The following is a 19,450-nucleotide window of genomic DNA, read 5'->3' on the forward strand; positions in this document are numbered from 1 at the left end:
ACTCCATTTTAGTGAGGTTTCCCTTTATTTTCGAGATCCCTACATTAAGAAAAAAGAAAGATCTCAAATAAACAACCTAACTTTAAACCTCAAGGAACTAGAAAAAGAACAAACTAAGCCCAAAGTTCACAAAAGGAAGGATAAGCAGAGATAAGCAAAATAGACATAAGAAATATAATAGATCAACAAAGCTAAGAGATGGTGTTTTCAAAAGGTATAACTGACAGGCCTTTAGGGACACTAAGAGACAACACTCAAAATCAAAGTGAAAGAGGAGACATTACAACTGATGGAACAGAAATACAAAGGATCACATTTATTATAATGAATATATGCCAACAAAATGGATAATCTAGAAAAAACAAATTCCTAGAAACATACAACCTACAGGACTGAATCATGAGGAAATAGGAAATCTAAACAGATAAATAACAAGGAGATTTAATCAGTAATCAAAAATCTCCCAACAAAGAAAACCCCAGCACCATATTGTTTCACTAGTGAATTTTACCGAACAATTAAAAAATTAACACAAATTCCTCTCAAAACTCTTCCAAGAAATTGAACAGGAAACACTACCAATCTCAAACTTAGAAGGCCAGCATCCTGATACCAAACCCAAGTAAGAACACTACAAGAAAAAGCCAATATGCCATATATGAATATAGATGCAAATTCTCAACAAAGTATTAGCAAAGCAAATTCAACAGCACATTAAAAGGATCATACACCATGATTAAGTGGGATTTATCCCTGGGTTGCAAGGATGGTTCAATATATACAAACCAAGAAGGTGATCACTGCATTAATGGAATGAAAGAAAACATTATCATCTTAATAGATGCAGAAAAAGAATTTGGCAAAATCCTTTTATATAAAAACTCTCAACACACCGGGTATAGAAGGAACATACCCCAACTTAATAAAGAAAAACCAATAGCTAACATACTCAGTGGTGGAACACTGATGGATTTTCCTCTAAGACCTGGAACAAGACAAGGGTGTCCCGTCTCACCACTCCTATTCAACATAGTACTGAGAGTCCTAGCCAGAGCAGTTAAGCAGGAAAAATAAGTGAATCCAAATTGAAAAGGAAGAAGTAGAACTGTCTCTATTTGCAGATGATATAAACAAAGGAGAACTGACTCTATTTGCATATTATACAATGTTACATAAACGAACCTAGAGATTCCACCAAAAAACTGTTAGTGGTAATAAAAGAACTTAGTAAAATTTCAGGATGCAAAATCAACATACAGAAATCAGTTGCATTTCTATACACTTAACAAAATCTCTGAAGAAGAAATAAAATAATGCCATTCATGATAGCATCAAAAACAGTAAGATGCTTATAAGATTATATATCAATGATACTTTAGTAAAAAAAAAAAAAGAAAGAAAGAAAAAACCCAATAAAATGCTTAGGGACAAATTAACCCAAGGAGGTGGAAGATCTGTATACTGAAAACTTTAAGAATTGGTGAAAGAAGAATCAAATAAATGGAAAGATACCCTTTGTTCATAAATTGATAGAATATGCTTAATCATCCATACTATACAAAGCCATCTATAAATTCAGTGCAATCCCTATCAAAATTCCAGTTGCATTTTCACAGAAATAGAAATCTTAAGACTCACACAGAATGATAAAAGACCACAAATAGCCAAAGCAATCCTGAGAATGAACAAAGCTGGAGGTATCACATTTCAAACTATTACAAAGCTCTAGTAATCAAAATAGTATGGTTTGGTATGAAAATAGACATATAGATCAATGGAACACAACCAAGAGCCCAGAAATAGACCTTCATATAGACAGCCAATTAATATTTGAAAAGGGAGCCATGAATACTCAATGGGTATAGGATCCTTTCTTCAATAAATGGTCCTGGGTGAACTGAATAACATTCAGAGGAATGAAATTGGACCCCTATCTTACATCACTCACAAAAATTAACATGACATGGATCAGCAAACTTAAATGTTAGACATGAAACCATAAAACTCCTGGAAGAAAACAAGAAAAATCTCAATGACATGACTCTTAATGATTTTTTTTATTATATGACACATTTTTTTATTGTATGATACCTATTATAAAAGTGCAGGCAATTAAAGCAAAAATAAACAAGTGGAACTACATCAAACTAAAAAATTTCTGCCCAGAAAAGGAGTCAACAAAATGAAACAGCAGTGCACACAATGGGAGAAAATATTTGCAAAACATGTATCTGATGAGGGGGTAATATCCAAAATACATAGCAATTCAATAGGAAAGAAATAATCCAATTTAATAATGGGCAGAGGTCTTGAATACACATTTTTCTGAAGAAAACATACAAATGGCCAGCAAGTGTATCAAAAGATGCACATTACTAGTCATCAGGGAAATAAATACAAATCAAAATTACAGTGAGCTATCACTTCATACCCGTTAGAATGGCTGTTATGAAAAAGGTGACATGCTGGTGAGGGTGTGGAGGAAAGGCAACTTGTGCACTGTTGGCAGGAATATAAACTGGTACAGCCCCTAGGGAAAACAGGAGGTTCTTCAAAAAATAAAAATAGAACTACCATATGATTCAGCAATCCCACTCTCTGAGTGTATATGTAAATAAAATTAAATCAATATCTCAGAGAGATGCCTGCACCCCAATGTTCATTGCAGCATTATTCACAATAGCCAACATATAGAAAGAACTTTAATGTCTATCTCTGGATGAATGGATAAGGAAGAGATGGTATATATATATATATATAATTTTTATATATAATATATATCACTAATGTGTATATATATATATATATATATATATATATATATACAATGAAATATTATTCAGCCATGAGAAAGAAGGAAATCCTGCCATTTACAACAACATGAATGGAACTTGAGGGCATTATGCTAAGTGAAATAAGTCAAAGAAAGACAAATACTATATAATATCACTTGAATGTGAAACCTTAAAAAGCTCAACTCAGAAACAGACAAATGCTAATTGCCAGGGACTAAAGGGCTGTGGGAATAGGGTGGTTGGTCAAAGGGTACAAACTTCTGAGTGTCTAATGTACAGCATGAGTACACTAAATTATATACTTGAAAGTTGCAGAGAGTAAATTTTAAATTTTCTCACAACAAAAAAATGATAAGTATGTGTTGAAATGATGGTATTAGATAATACTATGGTGTTATAATCATTTTGCAATATATAAATGTGTCACTTCAACACATTGTATACCCCAGCCTTATACAATGTCATATATCAATTCAGTAAAGGTGAAAAAACTCAGAGTCAAAAAGTAGAATGGTAGTTGCTCGGGGCTTAGTCACGGAGGACAGGGAGTTGTTTAATCGGTACAGAGTTTCAGTTTTACACGATGAAGAGTTCTGTGGGTGGATGGAGGTGATGGTAGCACAACCACCTTATTTTTTTTCTTAGAAACACCTTATTTAACCAAAAAAAGGGTGGAGGAAAGGGTTAGGAAAACACAATGAACCTACAGGGAACTATTTTCTTTTACAATTCTGTTTTCTTAAATAAAATAGAAGAGAAAAAGAGAAAACACAACACAAAGCTTGTAATTTCCAGCCACTGTTATCAGGCTTTTACAACATCTATAAAGAACAAGCATCTGCTTCAAAGCTCTATGGGGGAGGGAGGAAGCAGGGGAGAGAGAAATGTGAATGGACTTAATGCCACTAAACTGTACACTTAAAATGATAAATTTTATGTGTATCTTTTTTTTTTTTTTTTTTGTGAGGGCATCTCTCATATTTATTGATCAAATGGTTGTTAACGACAATAAAATTCTGTATAGGGGAGTCAATGCTCAATGCACAATCATTAATCCACCCCAAGCCTAATTTTCGTCAGTCTCAATCTTCTGAGGCATAACAAACAAGTTCTGACATGTAGAACAAATTCTTACATAATGAATAAGTTACATAGTGAACAGTACAAGGGCAGTCATCACAGAAACTTTCGGTTTTGCTCATGCATTCTGAACTATAAACAGTCAGTTCAAATATGAATACTCATTTGGTTTTTATACTTGATTTATATGTGGATACCACATTTCTCTCTTTATTATTATTATTTTTAATAAAATGCTGAAGTGGTTATGTGTATCTTATCACAAAATTTTTTTAACTTTACTTTAAGAGTAGGAGTTGGTGCTAGAATTCAGGTGTTCAAGAACAGAGGCCTTATAAGTCCTTTGTGTTATAATCCTGCTTTTTAGAGATACTGCACTTCCATCAGATTTTCCTCAAATATTTTGATGCTGTTTTATTTTATTAATTTAATTTTTATTGGCATATAATTGATGTGTAATATTATATTAGTTTCAGATGTACAGCATAGTGATTTGGCAAGTATGTACATTACTAAATGCTTACTCCCCAGTAACTGTAGTTGTCCTGCCTCTATACCAAGATATTCCAATATTATTGGGTATATCTGTATGCTGTACAGTGATTAATTTATTTTGTAATTTGAAGTTTGTACCTCTTTTTTGCCTTCATCTGTTTTTAGATACATACACATTAAGAATTGTTACGTCTTCTTGGAGAACTAACCCCTATCATTATGTAATCCCTCTCTTAATCCCTGATACTTGCTCTAAAGACTGCTTTAACTGAAGTCACATAGTTACTCTAGTTATCTTTTCATTAGTGTTAGCATGGTATATCTTCCTCCATCCCTTTACATTTAATCTGTCTTTATATTTAAGTTGCTTTCTTGTCAGCAGCATATATATGGGCCTTGTGCATTTTTTTTAACTATAACAGTCTTGTTCTGTTAACTAATATATTTATACCATTGCTGTTAAATAATTATTGATATATATTATTAATAAAATCATTATTGATATGCTTGGAATATCTATTATATTTATTGTTTTCTATTCATTGACCTTGTTCTTTGTTTCCTTTTTTTCTTTGTCCTCGTTTTCTGTATTCTCTACTTTAATTGAGCTTTTCATATGACCCCATTTTTCTCTCTTCATATATCAAGTATATTTCTTTTTAAAATGTTTTTAGCATGCAAACTCCTTTGAGTTTGTAATACACTTTTAAAACTATTTTATGTCCACCTTCAAATAACCCATTCCACTTCATGAGTAGTGCAAGTACCTTACTACAAAGTATCTCCAATTTCTCCCTCCCATGCCTTGTAACAATGTTATCATTAATTTCATTTTTCCATTCAGTGTTGCTATTATTATTTTGAAGAAAGTGTTACATCATATCAATTAAGAATAAAATTAAAGAATTTATTTGACCCTCATTTATTCCTTCTCTAACACTATTCCTTTCTCTATCTAGGTCTCAGTTTCTGAATTGCAAAATTTTCCTTTTTCATGAAGAACTTTTACCATCTCTTAGAAAGGCAGGTCTACTGACAATAAATTCCCTCAAGTTTTGTCTGAGAAAGTCTGTCCTTCACCTTTGAAAGATAATGTTGCTGGATACATAATTCTAGATTGGTAGATTTTTTTTTCTATCAATACTTTAAATATTTCACTGCAATTTCTTCTTGCTTGCATGGTTTCTGAAGAGAAGTCCAATGTAATTCATATCCTTGCTCCACTATAAGTAAGGTGTTTTGTGTTTCCAAATATTTTGAAGATTTTTCCTTTGTCTTTTATTTTTTCCAGTTTGAATATGATATGCTAAGATACAGAAATTTTAGTATTCTTTTTGTCCTTTGAGCTTCCTGAATCTGTGGTTTGGTGCTTATCAGTTTGGGCAATGTGTCAGTCATCATTTCTGTAAATGTTTCTTCTGTTCTCTCCTTTCTTCTCCTTCAAGTATTCCCATTAAATGGCTGCTAACAACTTTTGTACTTATCTCAGTTCTTTGATATTCTGCTGTGTTTCTTTTGTATTTCTCTTTGCATATCAGTGCATATCAGTTCTGGGTGTTTCTTTTGGCATATCTTCAAGCTCACTGATTCTTATCCATGTCCATGTCCAATCTATTCATGAGCTCATCAAAAGCATTCTTTATTTCTGTTACAATGTTTTCAATTTCTCCATTTCCTTTTCTTGCGTAGAGTTTTCATGTCTCTACTTATATTATCCATATGTGTATTTTTACTATTGTGTTATCATTTATCATGAAATTTGACTTCTTAAAATGTTAAGTGTACAATTGAGTATTGATAACTATGGGCACAGTACATTATAGCAGACCTCTAGAATTTATTCATCTTGCATAACTGTAATTTTATATCTGTTGAATAGCAACTATGCGTTTCCCCCTCTCCCAGGCCCTGGAAACCACAATTGAAGTCTCCTCTTCTATGAGTTTAACATTTTACATACTTCACAGAAGGAGAATCATGCAGTATTTGTCCTTCCATGACTGGAATATTTCACTTAGTATAATGTTCTCACTATTCATCCATATATTATTGTATATGGCAGGATTTCCATAATTTTTAAGGTTGAATGGTATTCCATTACAGATATGTACCACATTTTCTTTATCACTCATCTGTTGATAAATATTTAGATTGTCTCAACATCTTAACTGTTGTAAATAATGCTGCAGTGAATATGGACATGCAGATCCCTTTGAAATCCTGATTGCAATTCTCTTGGATAAATATCCAAAAGTGGGATTGCTGGATCATATGAAGTTCTATTTTTTAAACTTTTTTGAGAAACCTTTGTACAGTTTTTTCCATAGGGGCTGCATCATTTTACATTCCAACCAGTAGTGTAGTAAGGTTCTGATTTCTCTGTATCTTCACCAACACCCATTTTATTTTCTTTTGTTTTTTAAAAAATCAGAGAGGGGCGGAAGATGGCGGCGTGAGTAGAGCAGCGGAAATCTCCTCCCAAAACAACATATATCTATGAAAATATAACAAAGACAACCCTTCCTAGAATAAAGACCAGAGGACACAGGACAATATCCAGACCACATCCGCACCTGAGAGAACCCAGCGCCTCGCGAAGGGGGTAAGATACAAGCCCCGGCACCGCGGGAGCCGAGCGCCCCTCCCCCCAGCTCCTGGTGGGAGAAGAGCAGGCAGAGCGGGAGGGAGACGGAGCCCAGGACTGCCGAACACCCAGCCCCAGCCATCCGGGCCAGAGTGCAGGGCGCTCGATACTAGGAAAACAGGGCAGCAAGAACAGTGAGCAGGCACTGGAGGCTGGGTGACAGAGGACATAAGAAAACCGCGCGACCATTTTTTTTCTTTCTTTTTTGCTGTTTTGTTTTGGCGAGCGCTTGTTGGAAGTCTTAAAGGGATAGGGACCCAAATACTAGGGTAACAGGGCAGAAAGACTGGTGAGCAGAGGACTGAGGCTGGCACCGGAGAATAAAGAAAAACGAACGACCACCTTTTTTTTAATTAAAAACTTTTTTTTTTTTTTAATTAAAAAAATTTTTTTTTCTTTTTGTTTTGGTGGGCGTTGTTTTGTTTTGGCGGGTGCTATTTGGAAGTCTTAAAGGGGCAGGGCGGGTCACTTAATCCAGAGGTAGGGAATCCGGGATCTCTGGGCACCCTAACCCCTGGGCTGCAGGGAGCAGGGAGGCCCCTTACGGAGATAAATAGCCTCCCAGCAGCTCCTGCTCCAACGCGACTCCACCATTTTGGAGTAGCTGCCCGAGCCAGGCCACGCCCACAGCAACAGCGGAGATTAACTCCATAGCAACCGGGCAGGAAGCAGAAACCCTGTCTGCGCGCAGCTGCCCAGCACAAGCCACTAGACGTCGCTGTTCTCCCAGGAGAGGAGGGCCACAAACCAACAAGAAAGGAAGTCCTTCCAGCCGTCACTCGTCCCAGTTCTGCAGACTATTCCTATCACCATGAAAAGGCAAAGCTACAGGCAGACAAAGATCACAGAGACAACACCAGAGAAGGAGACAGACCTAACCAGTCTCCCTGAAAAAGAATTCAAAATAAGAATCATAAACATGCTGACAGAGATGCAGAGAAATACGCAAGAGAAATGGGATGAAGTCCGGAAGGAGATCACAGATGCCAGAAAGGAGATCGCAGAAATGAAACAAACTCTGGAAGGGTTTATAAGCAGAATGGATAGAATGCAAGAGGCCATTGATGGAATTGAAATCAGAGAACAGGAACGCATAGAAGCTGACATAGAGAGAGACAAAAGGATCTCCAGGAATGAAACAATATTAAGAGAACTGTGTGACCAATCCAAAAGGAACAATATCCGTATTATAGGGGTCCCAGAAGAAGAAGAGAGAGGAAAAGAGATGGAAAGTATCTTAGAAGAAATAATTGCTGAAAACTTCCCCACACTGGGGGAGGAAGTAATCAAACAGACCATGGAAATACACAGAACCCCCAACACAAAGGATCCAAGGAGGACAACACCAAGACACATAATAATTAAAATGGCAAAGATTAAGGACAAGGAAAGAGTTTTAAAGGCACCTAGAGACAAAAAGGTCACCTATAAAGGAAAACCCATCAGGCTAACATCAGATTTCTCGACAGAAACCCTACAGGCCAGAAGAGAATGGCATGATATATTTAATACAATGAAACAGAAGGGCCTTGAACAAAGGATACTGTATCCAGCACGACTATCATTCAAATATGACGGTGGGATTAAACAATTCCCAGACAAACAAAAGCTGAGGGAATTTGCTTTCCACAAACCACCTCTACAGAACATCTTACAGGGACTGCTCTAGATGGGAGCACTCCTAGAAAGAGCACAGCACAAAACACCCAACATATGAAGAATCGAGGAGGAGGAACAAGAAGGGAGAGAAGAAAAGAATCTCCAGACAGTGTATATAAAAGCTCAATAAGTGAGCTAAGTTAGGCAGTAAGATACTAAAGAGGCTAACCTTGAACCTTTGGTAACCACGAATTTAAAGCCTGCAATGGCAATAAGTACATATCTTTCAATAGTCACCCTAAATGTTAATGGACTGAATGCACCAATCAAAAGACACAGAGTAACAGAATGGATAAAAAAGCAAGACCCATCTATATGCTGCTTACAAGAAACTCACCTCAAACCCAAAGACATGTACAGACTAAAAGTCAAAGTATGGAAAAACATATTTCAAGCAAACAACAGTGAGAAGAAAGCAGGGGTTGCAGTACTAATATCAGACAAAATAGACTTCAAAACAAAGAAAGTAACAAGAGATAAAGAAGGACACTACATAATGATAAAGGGCTCAGTCAAACAAGAGGATATAACCATTCTAAATATATATGCACCCAACACAGGAGCACCAGCATATGTGAAACAAATACTAACAGAACTAAAGGGGGAAATAGACTGCAATGCATTCATTCTAGGAGACTTCAACACACCACTCACCCCAAAGGATAGATCCACTGGGCAGAAAATAAGTAAGGACACGGAAGCACTGAACAACACAGTAGAGCAGATGGACCTAATAGACATCTATAGAACTCTACATCCAAAAGCAGCGGGATATACATTCTTCTCAAGTGCACATGGAACATTCTCCAGAATAGACCACATACTAGGCCACAAAAAGAGCCTCAGAAAATACCAAAAGATTGAAATCCTACCAACCAACTTTTCAGACCACAAAAGCATAAAACTAGAAATAAACTGTACAAAGAAAGCAAAGAGGCTCACAAACACATGGAGGCTTAACAACACGCTCCTAAATAATCAATGGATCAATGACCAAATCAAAATGGAGATCCAGCAATATATGGAAACAAATGACAACAACAACACTAAGCCCCAACTTCTGTGGGACACAGCAAAAGCAGTCTTAAGAGGAAAGTATATAGCAATCCAAGCATATTTAAAAAAGGAAGAACAATCCCAAATGAATGGTCTAATGTCACAATTAGCGAAATTGGAAAAAGAAGAACAGATGAGGCCTAAGGTCAGCAGAAGGAGGGACATAATAAAGATCAGAGAAGAAATAAATAAAATTGAGAAGAATAAAACAATAGCAAAAATTGATGAAACCAAGAGCTGGTTCTTCGAGAAAATAAACAAAATAGATAAGCCTCTAGCCAGACTTATTAAGAAGAAAAGAGAGTCAACACAAATCAACAGTATCAGAAACGAGAAAGGAAAAATCACGACGGACCCCACGGAAATGCAAAGAATTATTGGAGAATACTATGAAAACCTATATGCTAACAAGCTGGGAAACCTAGGAGAAATGGATAACTTCCTAGAAAAATATAAACTTCCAAGATTGACCAAGGAAGAAACAGAAAATCTAAACAGATCAATTACCAGCAACGAAATTGAAGCGGTAATCAAAAAACTACCAAAGAACAAAATCCCCGGGCCAGATGGATTTACCTCGGAATTTTATCAGACATACAGGGAAGACATAATACCCATTCTCCTTAAAGTTTTCCAAAAAATAGAGGAGGAGGGGATACTCCCAAACTCATTCTATGAAGCTAACATCACCCTAATACCAAAACCAGGCAAAGACCCCACCAAAAAAGAAAACTACAGACCAATATCCCTGATGAACGTAGATGCAAAAATACTCAACAAAATATTAGCAAACCGAATTCAAAAATACATCAAAAGGATCATACACCATGACCAAGTTCGATTCATTCCAGGGATGCAAGGATGGTACAACATTCGAAAGTCCATCAACATCATCCAACACATCAACAAAAAGAAAGACAAAAACCACATGATCATCTCCATAGATGCTGAAAAAGCATTTGACAAAGTTCAACATCCATTCATGTTAAAAACTCTCAGCAAAATGGGAATAGAGGGCAAGTACCTCAACATAATAAAGGCCATCTATGATAAACCCACAGCCAACATTATATTGAACAGCGAGAGGCTGAAAGCATTTCCTCTGAGATCGGGAACTAGACAGGGATGCCCACTCTCTCCACTGTTATTTAACATAGTACTGGAGGTCCTAGCCACGGCAATCAGACAAAATAAAGAAATACAAGGAATCCAGATTGGTAAAGAACAAGTTAAACTGTCACTATTTGCAGATGACATGATACTGTACATAAAAAACCCTAAAGACTCCACCCCAAAACTACTAGAACTGATATCGGAATACAGCAAAGTTGCAGGATACAAAATCAACTCACAGAAATCTGTGGCTTTCCTATATACTAACAATGAACCAACAGAAAGAGAAATCAGGAAAACAACTCCATTCACAATTGCATCAAAAAAAATAAAATACCTAGGAATAAACCTAACCAAAGAAGTGAAAGACTTATACTCGGAAAACTACAAGTCACTCTTAAGAGAAATTAAAGGGGACACTAACAGATGGAAACGCATCCCATGCTCGTGGCTAGGAAGAATTAATATCGTCAAAATGGCCATCCTGCCCAAAGCAATATACAGAGTTGATGCAATCCCTATGAAACTACCAGCAACATTCTTCAATGAACTGGAACAAATAATTCAAAAATTCATATGGAAACACCAAAGACCCCGAATAGCCAAAGCAATCCTGAGAAAGAAGAATAAAGTAGGGGGGATCTCACTCCCCAACTTCAAGCTCTACTATAAAGCCATAGTAATCAAGACAATTTGGTACTGGCACAAGAGCAGAGCCACAGACCAATGGAACAGACTAGAGAATCCAGACATTAACCCAGACATATATGGTCAATTAATATTTGATAAAGGAGCCATGGACATACAATGGCGAAATGACAGTCTCTTCAACAGGTGGTGCTGGCAAAACTGGACAGCTACATGTAGGAGAATGAAACTGGACCATTGTCTAACCCCATATACAAAATTAAACTCAAAATGGATCAAAGACCTGAATGTAAGCCATGAAACCATTAAACTCTTGGAAGAAAACACAGGCAAAAACCTCTTAGACGTAAACATGAGTGACCTCTTCTTGAACATATCTCCCCGGGCAAGGAAAACAACAGCAAAAATGAGTAAGTGGGACTATATTAAGCTGAAAAGCTTCTGTACAGCAAAAGACACCATCAATAGAACAAGAAGGATCCCTACAGTATGGGAGAATATATTTGAAAATGACACATCCGATAAAGGCTTGACGTCCAGAATATATAAGGAGCTCACACGCCTCAACAAACAAAAAACAAATAACCCAATTAAAAAATGGGCAGAGGAACTGAACAGACAGTTCTCCAAAAAAGAAATACAGATGGCCAACAGACACATGAAAAGATGCTCCACATCGCTAATTATCAGAGAAATGCAAATTAAAACTACAATGAGGTATCACCTCACACCAGTAAGGATGGCTGCCATCCAAAAGACAAACAACAACAAATGTTGGCGAGGCTGTGGAGAAAGGGGAACCCTCCTACACTGCTGGTGGGAATGTAAGTTAGTTCAACCATTGTGGAAAGCAGTATGGAGGTACATCAAAATGCTCAAAACAGACTTACCATTTGACCCAGGAATTCCACTCCTAGGAATTTACCCTAAGAACGCAGCAATCAAGTTTGAGAAAGACAGATGCACCCCTATGTTTATTGCAGCACTATTTACAATAGCCAAGAATTGGAAGCAACCTAAATGTCCATCAATAGATGAATGGATAAAGAAGATGTGGTACATATACACAATGGAATACTACTCAGCCATAAGAAAAGGGCAAATCCAATCATTTGCAGCAACATGGATGGAGCTGGAGGGTATTATGCTCAGTGAAACAAGCCAAGCGGAGAAAGAGAAATAGCAAATGATTTCACTTATCTGTGGACTATAAGAACAAAGGAAAAACTGAAGGAACAAAACAGCAGCAGAATCACAGAAATCAAGAATGGACTAACAGATACCAAAGGGAAAGGGACTGGGGAGGATGGGTGGGTAGGAAGGGATAAGGGGGGGAGAAGTAGGGGGCTATTAAGATTAACATGCATGGGGGTATAGGAGAAAAGGGAGGGCTGTACAACACAGAGAAGGCAAGTATTGATTCTATAACATTTTGCTATGCTGATGGACAGTGACTGTAAAGGGGTTTATAGGGGAGACCTGGTATAGGGGAGAGCCTAGTAAACATAATATTTGTCATTTAAGTGTAGATTAGTGATACCAAAAACAAAGCAAAAAAAAAAAAAAGGGCAGTTCCTGTGTGGTAACCTCCAACGAGTTCTACACAAGGGTATAAAGGCATATAAAAGTGTAGGCAAAGGGTCTGTTTGTGTTTATACAGAGGATCAAAGCCTAATTGGGCTACCCCGAATATGAACTAAGATACGATATGAAAAAGAACTTCCAACATCTGCACTCTCTGGGAGACTCATGCCAGAAGATGATCATCAAAATACCCCAACAAAGATCCACGCACTGCTACAGCTGTAGATGCACTCATCCCACCAGTTCCTGCACTTGCCATGGGAATGAGGAAGGAGATACTAAGCTGACCTGTGCATACAGTAAAACAACAAATTTGACTGGATCTATACTGTTGGAACTCAACCAAGAATTAGGAGAAGTGCAAATTGTAGCGCTCCAAAGTCTTACAACTACAGACTATTTACTGTTAAAAGAACATATGGCATGTGAACAGTCCCCAGAAATGGGTTGTTTTAATTTGTCTGATTTCTCTCAGACTGTTCAAGTTCAGTTGGACAATATCCACCATATCATAGATAAGTTTTCACAAATGCCTAAGGTGCCTAACTGGTTTTCTTGGTTTCACTGGAGATGGCTGGTAATTACAGATATGCTTTGGTTAGGTAACTATACTCCTATTATGTTAATGTGTGTGCGCAATTTAAGTAGTAGCTTAAAACCTATATATGCTGAAGTTACTCTACAAGAAGATATGTCAAAGAAATAATCAATCTTCCCATGTTTTCTTCCGCCTGCTACTTCTATAGCTTTTCTTCTTCCTTCCTAATTACAACCCTTAAATAGAATTCGTGCCTCATATCAAATTTACCGAGTATCATAATTCTTCCAAGTGGTAAAGATACCTCAAGACAAATGCTGGGCATAGAAGCCACAGGGCATAAATATGCAAAGAAGTAAAAAGCTAACCTTTTCAAACAATAAGGCTTCCCTCTCACTTACCAACTTCACATTTCCCTGTATGGCCCCGGAAGATGACTGGTTAGCCAGAGACGGATAAGATTCCTCAAGGGAGGAACAACCTAAGACAGGCACAGTCGCAGGGGGGCCATCAGGTGAGAAATTGGGGATCAACAGAGGTGAGGCTTAGAACCTCACCCCCCCTGTTCTGAGAGAAATCTTCTGCATACGTGGATGATTTATTGCCCTTGTCTAGCTTGGATTAACACATAGTCTACAGGCACACACCTGATCATCTACATTTGCTCTCTTACAACACTAAACTATGTTTTCTACCTTTATCTTGTATCTACCTACCACTTCAGCATTTTATTAAAAATAATAAAGAGAGAAATGTGGTATCCACATATAAATCAAGTATAAAAATCAAATGTGTATTCATATTTGAACTGACTGTTTATAGTTCATAATGCATGAGCAAAACCAAAAGTTTCTGTGATGACTGCCCTTGTACTGTTCACCATGTAACTTATTCACTATGTAAGAATTTGTTCTCCATGTAAGAACTTGTTCGTTATGCTTCAGAAGATTGGAGACTGACGAAAATTAGGCTTGGGGTGGATTAATGATTGTGCATTGAGCATTGACTCCCCTATACAGAATTTTATTGTCGTTAACAACCATTTGATCAATAAATATGAGAGATGCCCTAACAACAACAACCAAAAAAAAGTACACACTTCCAATTGTAAAATAAATAAGTAACCGGGATGTAATGTATAGCATAAGGAATATAGTCAAAATATTGTAACAACTTGGTATGGTGATAGCTGGTACCTAGAATTATCATGTATATAAATGTTGAATCACTATGTTGTACACCTGAAACTAATGTAATGTAATACTGTGTGTCAACTACCCTTCAATAAAAAATAATTATCTAAAAAAAAAAATTGTTTCTATTTCTCCACATCCTTGTCAGTACTTGTTATTTACTTTAAAAATAAGTCATCAAAATGGTTGTGAAGTGGTATCTCACAGTGATTTTTGTTTGCCTTTCCTAATCATTAGTGATGTTGACTATCTTTTCATTGGCTTATTTGATATTTGTATATATTCCTAGGAGAATTGTCTATTCGATCTTTTTCCACATTCTTTTTTAAACTTGGTTGGTTTTGTTTCTTTAGTTGTAGAATTTCTTTATATATTCTCAATATTAGCCCTTTCTAAGCTATATGATGTGCATATATTTCTCCCACTCTATGGGTTGCCTCATTACTCTTGTTAGTCTTTGATACACAAAAGTTCTTTATATCAATGTAGTTCAATTTATCCTTTATTTTTTTTGCCTATGCGTTCAGTGGCACATCCAAGAAATCATTTCCAAATCTAATGTCATGAAGATTTTACTATTTTTTTTGTTGTAGAAGTTCTTTATATATTCTTAATATTCTTCAATATTTTCGTCTGAAAGTTTTACATTTTTATCTCTTACATTTAGGTTTTTTATCCATTTTGTTTATTTTCGTATATGATATAAGGGTCCAGTATTATTCTTTCTCATGTGCCTGTGGATATCCAGTTTTCCCAAAATGCTTTGTTGGAAAAATGTCCTTCCACATATAATAGTCTTGGCACCCTTTTGGAAAATCATTTGGTCATATATACAAGACTTTATTTCTTGTCTTTCTATTCTGGTCCATTGAGTTCTATGTCTGTGTTTATGCCATTACCACACTCTTTTGATTATTGTAGTTTTGTAGTGAGTTTTGAAATCAAATTTTCTATCAGGAAAAAATTTTCCTGCATTTTCTACCATTAGCCTTATATTTTTAGCTTTTATTTTTAGGTAATAACCCACCTCAAAGTAATTTTTGTGTGTGATGTAATGTGGGGATCAAAGTACTTCTTTTTCTATTTTCCATTGAATTTATTTGGTACCATTTACAAAATTTTTTGATTGTATATTTGTGGGTCTATTCCTGAACTCACCATTCTGTTCCGTTGAGTTCAGTTCACATTTGTGGGCTAATGAATATCCAAGTGATTGTTTTGGTCACTAGGTTAATAGTTTTAATGTCAGGTAAAGTGCTCCATATTTGTTCTCCTAATTGAAGTTTATTATGGATATCACAGGTCTTTTGCATGTCCAAACAAATTTTCAAATCACTTTGGTCATTTGCAATAAAGACCCTGCTTGGATTTTTTTTTTTGTAATTCAATTTAATCTACAGTTCTCTTTAGGGAAAATTAACAATAGTGAGTCTTCCAATTCAAGAACTAGTATACTTTTTAAATTGATTTAAGCTTTCTTTAATTTCTTTCAACAGTATGGTGTAATTTTTAGGATGTTTCATAAATTTTATTTTAACTTATCCCTCAATATTTTGTTTGCAGATATTAGAAGAGGTATTATAGTTTAATTTCATACTAAGTACAAGTCAATATTTTCAGTTCTTTTTTGCACTGTTTTGTAAACAAGTAAATGCACAAATTTTAATTGTATTCTTCAATCAGTTTTGATAAATGAATATACTGATGCAACATGAACTCTACCAAGATAGAGAACACAACTGTCATCCCTGCAAGTTCCCTCATGACCCTGCAAATCCCCACCACTACTCTGATAGAGTAACCACTGGTCTGATTTTTTCCCACTATAGATTATATGGGTGTATACATATGCCTATATTCCCCAAATTGTACACTTTTAAATAGATGCAGTTGAATTTATATAACTATACATCATTAAAATTCACAAAATCTATGCTAAATCAAAGAAGTTTTACACAACAGTGAATGATATATGATTTCATTGAATTTGGGGAAATGTGACATCATTCATTAATACTGACCCTTCCAAATTCTAGTGACTATATCCTCTCCATTTATTTTGCTTTCTTTAATATTTTTTAGAGTTTTTTTTGTTTCAACATACAAATCTTGCACATATTTTCTTAGATTTATACCAAACTTGCTCACATTTTGGAGTAATATTCAGTTTGTTCATTGCTATTTTTTAGACATAATCTTGATTTTGTGTGTTCATTTTGCATCCTTTTCTCTTGCTAATCCTCCTTATTAGAGCTAATAGCTCTATGTAATTTGTATGGAAATTTCCACATAACAATCATGTCATCTGTGCGTAAAGACCATTTTATTTTTCTCCTGTACTATATATGCTTTTTATATTTCTTGTCTTATTTCACTGACTGAGATGGCCAATAAAATGTTGATTAGAAGTGATTTGAAAGGACATCATTGCCATCAATTTTCTTCAAGAGTAATAAAATGAGTAAAAATATCTTTTAAATTTGTCTCCACTTGATCCATTTCTGGAGATTAATTTCTTTGCATAGATTCAAGGTTCTGTCTGGTATCACGGCCCTTCTTCCTGAAGAAATTCCTTTAATATTTCTTGTAGTGCAGTTTTTCTGGTAAAGTCTCTCAAGCTATTTTTTAGATTTCTCTATCACTTTGAAAGTTCTACCGTATAGAAAATTTTTTCTTTTGGTGCTTTAAAAATTCTGCTGCATTGTTTTCTGGCTTGCATGATGTCTGATTAGATTCTGCTATAATTCTTATCTTTGTTCTTCTGTAATATCACTTTCTACCTGAATGCCTTCAGGTATTCTCTGTCTTTGGTTTTCAGCAATTTGAATACAATGGACCTATGGTTTGGGCTTTTTTTTTTAATCCTATGCTTGGGTCATAATTTTTTTGTTTAGTTTTTTGGTCCTGTGGATTGAGGCATTTCATTATCTTTGGGGGAAATTTTTAACCATATGTTAAACTGTTTTACTTTGTCCCACAACACTTAGGTGCACATTTCTGTGGTTCTTTGTTGTTGTTACTGTTTCTCTTTGTATCAGTTTCTGTAATTTTCTGTTAACCTGTATTCAGGTTCACTGATTTTTTTTTTTGTCTATATCTAGTCTACTGATGAGCCCATAAAAGGTGTTCTGCATCTCTGTTCCTACATGTGTTTCTGGCATCATTAGAAACTTTCTAATAGTTTCCACCTGTCACCTATTATTCTCCTTTTGTCCATGATGTCTTCTTCTTCCACCAGACCCTTTAACATTGATTATAGCACTTTTAAAATTGTGGGTATTCTCTGAATCAGGTTCTGTTGAGAGTTTTGTCCTTTAGTGGTTTCTCCTGCTTTTTTGCATCTTTTTAATTTAAATTTATTGCTGTGCATACTGTATAGAACAATAGATATGGAGGTGAGGATTATTTATCAAGAAATTGCATGCCTCTTATTCTATTAGGCCGTTAATGTTACATGTTGAGTCAATTTAATAGGGAGTTTACTTGGTTTTGGGTTTTGTTACTATTTTAGTTACTTTCAGTTTACCACCAGTTGCAAATTTCTCTAGCATTACATTGTGCCTAAGGTGGGAACTGGTTTACCAGATTTTCTGTGCTCCTACTCCTCCAGCTTTAAGTCTTCCTGATGTGCCTTTGCCTTGGTTAAGTCTCTTGCATATTCTTGCCCCTCTGCCAGACGTAGATTGTTGTTTTTTGTTGCTTAGTGTTTCCTACTTTGTTGAGGATAGAAGGTGAGGGATTTTTCCATTGTCATGGTTTAGCCATAGTGTTGACAGATCCTGTATCCCCTTTTCTTGAAAATGGTGCCTTCTTGGTAATCCTGACATTTTTCCAATGGTAGGAAAAACCTCTGATACTTTGGTCCTAGACGTGTCTGTTGGTCCTCAGTAGTGAAGGGTTTTTTTCTTCTGTAGCTGCAGTGGTTCCTTACTTGTACCCTAGAGGCAATAGGGTTTACTCATCTTCCCCAGTGTCTTAAAGGTTTTTCTTTCTCATGGGAGGAGGATTTTGGTAGGGCTTCATGCCTTTCTCATATACATGTCTGCTACTCTGTGAGTCTTTACCCAAAGGTAATTGTTTTCATTCTGTTGCCCTTTCCCTAATTCTCATAGAGTCTCAATGAGGTTTACAGAGGAGAACCTGCAAGGGTGTGAATTCCCCTTGGGTCTGTGGTTCCCTTGGACTTTATGCTTTCATACAGCTCACAGTTGACCTTCAGAAACTTGTTGAAACTTTTAGTCAATTCTTACCTGCTTATATAGAGGCTTCATGTTCTTTCCATTGCCACAGTTCAGACACTGCCCATGTTCTGTCTTTCATGGATGCATACATCTTTCCCCGCATTCCAGTCTAACTGGTTGCTGTGAAACCTCAGTATAATGCATTTAAGCTCTGATTTTATAGTTTATCTGGGTTTTTTCTTATTGCTGTGGTAGGAGTGATGCCTTGTCCAGCTTTCTGTATCCTAGCCAGGAATCTAGAAATTCCTGATGTCTGTGTTTTATTTTAGTTTTTTCTAGCTGTTATGGTGGGAATAATGGTCATTCGCTATCTTCTACATTATGATTTCAAGTCAAATGTCAGAATTTTCCTAAAACAAAAATTGGGTCATGCCATTCCTTTCCTTCCTATTTTTCAGTGATTT

General features: G+C 36.0%; 1 protein-coding gene across 2 annotated transcripts in view; it reads left to right on the forward strand.

Moving 5' to 3' along the window:
• The window catches only part of CHIC1 (cysteine rich hydrophobic domain 1), a 143,677-nt gene that overhangs the window by 58,193 nt on the left and 66,034 nt on the right, over positions 1–19,450 (forward strand). Inside the window, exon 6 of one of the 2 annotated variants that reach the window (XR_008995131.1) lies at positions 6,802–6,972. The exons of the other annotated variant lie outside the window; for it this stretch is intronic. The gene's annotated coding sequence lies outside the window, so the exon portion shown is untranslated. The remainder of the gene's footprint in view (positions 1–6,801; positions 6,973–19,450) is intronic. 2 annotated transcript variants of the gene reach the window in all.

Source organism: Manis pentadactyla, chromosome X, assembly GCF_030020395.1.
Source record: "Manis pentadactyla isolate mManPen7 chromosome X, mManPen7.hap1, whole genome shotgun sequence".
Classification (NCBI taxonomy): Eukaryota; Metazoa; Chordata; class Mammalia; order Pholidota; family Manidae; genus Manis; species Manis pentadactyla.